The sequence below is a fragment of the Microtus ochrogaster genome, unplaced genomic scaffold (assembly GCF_000317375.1).
Source record: "Microtus ochrogaster isolate Prairie Vole_2 unplaced genomic scaffold, MicOch1.0 UNK94, whole genome shotgun sequence".
In the NCBI taxonomy this organism is placed as follows: Eukaryota; Metazoa; Chordata; class Mammalia; order Rodentia; family Cricetidae; genus Microtus; species Microtus ochrogaster.
Genome location: NW_004949192.1, coordinates 1072694 through 1077219, shown reverse-complemented (window position 1 = coordinate 1077219; position 4526 = coordinate 1072694). Strand labels below are relative to the sequence as shown.

The window sequence follows — 4526 nt, the reverse complement described above, 5'->3', positions numbered from 1 at the left end:
GAGTCGCCATGATTCTCCCACTCCAGGCAGACGCAGGTTAAGATTATTCTTGGTAAGCCAGCTTGTGGGCTACAGCGGCTTATTAGAAATGGGCTAGTCCAGGTGTGAGAGCTAGCCTAGAAGAGGCTAGATAGAAATGGGCCAAGAGGTGTTTAAAAGAATACAGTTTCTGTGTAGTTATTTCGGGGCATAAGCTAGAGCTAGCCATGTGGGCGGCCAGGTGCCTGGGACGCAGCCCCACCGCTCTTATTACAACAGGTTGAATAACATGGGACTATAATTGTAAATAAATTTGTAAATATGGGGGTTGAAAATTAATAATCTACTGGCATTTGCTTGGAGATACTTTCAGAGATTGAGGAGCTAAGCTGGAGTAGTGGCCAGAACAGAAATTTTTAGAATTTGTAAAGCACCTCTCCCTTGAGTTCCCATGCATGGTACCTTGGACACAGAAAAATTGAGGTGAAAATCCAAGACGATAATAACAAATATAGGCTTGGAAGGATCCCAAAAGATTCTTTTAATTTGTGAGTGATTATAAGGGAGAGTTTGGAATGACACCATGAAAGGCAAAAGGTTGTTCTCCCTGATATGGTTAGAAGTAAGACAAGTCACTCCAATCCTCCACAGAAGCTGCTAGATGAGGAAGCATTACAAGACTGTGTGATTATGATCAGCCTGAGCCTGGTGAGCTGTAGAAAGAAGCTGCTAAGTCCCACAATTAGGAGTTTTCAACTCCTTTGCTTCTAGTGTGGAATAAAAGTTAAAAACCTGGTGGAGAAATTAAGCAGGAGCTCAAAAGTTTGAGGTATTTAGCAATATCACTGTCACTGAATTAGGAAACTCTGTACATCTCCTCTTATCAGAAAAGCACTCCTCTTCCTCCACAAGGGCTCCTTTAGATCCACCCACGGTGAAGAGTACTCCTGAAGTGTTGCAAGCACTCAGAATTTTGTGTATCTCTCAAGAAAGCTAGTTTCAGTAAGGGACAATAAGAGAAGAAGAAGCATAATGCTTTGAAATGTTATTAGTAATAGAAAAAAAGGATGCTCAGGATAAATAATAGATTAGGTACCCTAAGCCCATTCAAACAACTCAAAGAATTAAATGCAAACTGAGTTTAGTATGGCCCAAATGTCCAGTTATGCAAATGATGCTAGAGTAAAGTATTTTAGAAGCCTTGATTCTAGGGAAATGGAAACAGATATACAAAGCTTGCCTGTCAAAATAGACTATCTATTGTGGAAAAACAAATCTCAGAGCTCCTGCATTCACTACATATGATTCATGTCCTAGGACTGTATGATACTGTTAGAATACCAGGTTTTTTCATACGTATATACTAGAAATAGATTCAATTTTTCATATTCAAATTGTAAGTTCATGGACAGAGCCCTCCATGAATCTGTGCATTTTATAAACATGAAAGCAGAAAATAACATATGGGATATTTTTCAGAGTAGACACATGTTGGGAGACTGTGGACCCCCAATCTCTGAATTTCCTGTAAGCAGCTTGTTTTTCCTGTGTTTGCAGCTGTTTTGAGCAAGGCAACCATATTTCCTGTATTTGCAGCTGCTCCGAACACGAGATCATCAGTATTTTCTGATGGCAGGGTAGTGGGTTTCTGCTGGGGTGGTAGAATAAAATTCTGAGTGATGGCATGGATATTGGTCAGGGAATGCACTGTATAAGCTCCCCTGGAACACGGTAAGTTTGGTGTTCTTGATTCAAGTTGGTCTTCTTGGCATTCTTGTTTCACGGATGACCCATGTCTCTGTCTCTGTGTGTATCTGCATTTCAATCTCCAGCCCATTTCCCAGCGTTTGAACTGTACAGTGGCATATAGCATGCAGAGCACAGAACAGGCACGGTGCTTTACAGGGAGAGATGTTTCTTTTACGTAACTATTTCCTACTTTCTTTCCTTTGATTCTATTTTTTGCATTCCCACAGTTTCAAAATTTGTTGTCTGCCTGTTGAAACAAAACATTAGATCACTACACTGTCTTTGCTGCTTTTATGTAATCCACATGTACATGAAATAAGAGCAACATTTAGGAGTCTCCCATACATAACACCTCAAAATTAAATAAAATTAGGATTTACTGTTCCTCTTTAAAAAAATCTTTTAAAAGTTTCTATAATCTTAGGATTTGAGAGTCAATCTCTTAAACCATTACTATAGCTATAACTTCTACTTTTGATCATCTTAATATGTTAAGGTCAAAATCACAACTAATAGGACTACAACGTATCAAGGTAAAATGCATGATTTCTCCATGTACTTCAAATGTCATAATTTACCAACATTTAGCCCTTAAATTTTATTACAGGTTTGGTACTAATAGGCATGTCTGAACTCACTCTAACAATTTTCACCAATGCAGATATATCATTGACAGGAAGAAAAATTTGCTAAATCCAACCTTCAAGCCTACTCCAAATTTTTAGGAAGATAGTGGTAACAGATCTGCACCTTCTCTAAACAAATATAATTTCTAAGAATGTTCTAAATATTTATTCCTAAACCCACAGGACACAATGGCTCTAACTTACAGAAAAAGAGAAAACATGATTATACATCATTTCTGCACATTTCTACAACTGCTTAAATATCAAAGAACTTACATGTTTGGTCAGAGAGTAGCTGATAAATCCAAAAGCTCTCCACTATTCATCGCTTAGAAAATTTTTGATGCAATGTCCACACAGAATTTATGTACCAAGGACAGCATATCTGCTGGGAAGACAGTGTCTTCTAATTAGGATAAGGTAATAAGAAGCAAAGAAACAATGAAAACTGCTTAGCAAAACACCATTCCATATTGAAATGTTAATAGAAATGGAAGACTTTCTAAAATTAACACAATTAGCAGAAAAGCCACTGACAAATACAGAATGAAGGCTAAGATGGAAAGAATCAATTTCTACTGTACAGTAGGATTTTGTTTTAGAAAAGGTCAATGGAAAACTGGTTATACAAAATCACAACAATGTGTATACAGTGTGGAATACTGATGTATACAATTGTATGTACAAAATTAAATAGAATAATTTTATTATGCAGTTGATTTTATTTTGACATTTTTTAGTATAGATATTGATTTAAAGGAAGAACAAGAAATAAGTGTGAAACAATGGAAATACCTTACAATAATACAATAATGCAATAATGGAAATGTATAAAATTATAAACAAAATTAAGAAAGTGTATACATGCATGCATACGTATGTATAAATATAACTGTGTATACTCAATCTCATACATATACACATATGTAAACTTATATGAATATTTGAAAGTAATTGAGATGCTTCATTGTATATTTGGAGAGATATTATAAAACTGAACTCCTTATACTATGAAGGGATATCAGCTTATTGTCATTCAGGTCTAAGTAGTGTGTTATTACATTTGTTTATTGGCCAAAACATGGCTTTATGTTAGAAACTGGAGATTCATAGACCATTTCAAAAATATGCTTACAACTGCCAATATGATGGGAAAAAAAAAAACCTGTTTTGGAAGTTCCTAAATACATTAATCGTGAAAGAATGGGAATTTGTCTGCTAATATTTAGAATTAAAAAGGGATTGACGACTTGTGCTATAATTGCAGGTTAATCCTCAAATTAGCATGACCAAAAATTTTCAGTCTCATTAGCTATATGCCCAAAAGAGAAAATAGTGAGAAATCTTTAGATGTATTTTTGTCATGGTGGCCAAAAATTCAGAGGAAAAATCAAGTAAATATTTTTATTAAGACTATGTGATGGAAGGCATAACACATACTGCCTTTATGGCTAGGAAACTAATAATAAAATGATGACAGACTTACATAAATAATTGCTTTTATTCCTCAGAGTAAAATAGAAAAAAAGCCTGATTCCAGATTAAATATTGATACACTCATATCTGAGTAACACTTGACCCACATCAAAGATATTCCTTTGGCACTAGTTGGAGAATAACATAATGAAAATAACATAATGATGTGAAGGTCATTTTATAGAAAATAAAGGCTCTGTGGTATTATATTCTGATGTTTCATGTCTTTAAATACTACTTAATGGCTCATATATTTATATTGAAAAGATGGCAGAAATAATGCAACTGATTCAAATGGAGGCTGTTGATTCCAAAGTACCAGTGTTTTCCAGTCTCAGCATTACTAGCAGACATAGGAATTCAGAGTCTGAGATTGAAGATACAAGATAAGATATGCACTTGTTCAAAGGACACAAAGACAACACACACAATGACAAAGAAATCTGTTGTGTTAATTATTTTTAAAGGTAGTACATAATACCTTGCTGCCATGATCAATAAGTGGTTGATTTCCAACAAAGGTCAAGCTCTTTGTTTCCTAAATAAAAAAGAGCTTACAAGGGAAAAAAATCATGTACAAGAGTTTTATATGCCAAAACAAAAAAACTGTGAGAACCTAAAAGTTAATAGGATGAAAAGAAGTATATTTACTATTCTATACATTATTCAATCATGAGTCTTTGGTGACAGGTAGGG

General features: G+C 34.9%; 1 long non-coding RNA gene across 2 annotated transcripts; it reads right to left on the bottom strand.

The window, feature by feature from the left end:
- Window positions 1–242: 242 nt before the first annotated feature.
- LOC113455727 lies at window positions 243–4370 on the bottom strand. 2 transcript variants are annotated; one of them, XR_003376716.1, is made up of 3 exons: window positions 4312–4370; window positions 2631–2739; window positions 243–1975 (listed from the first exon to the last, which is right to left on the bottom strand). It is a non-coding gene; the product is annotated as an uncharacterized LOC113455727 (long non-coding RNA). The 2 variants fall into 2 exon arrangements; XR_003376717.1 differs by having other exon boundaries at window positions 2631–2742; window positions 4312–4364.
- Between the last annotated feature and the right edge of the window lie 156 nt (window positions 4371–4526).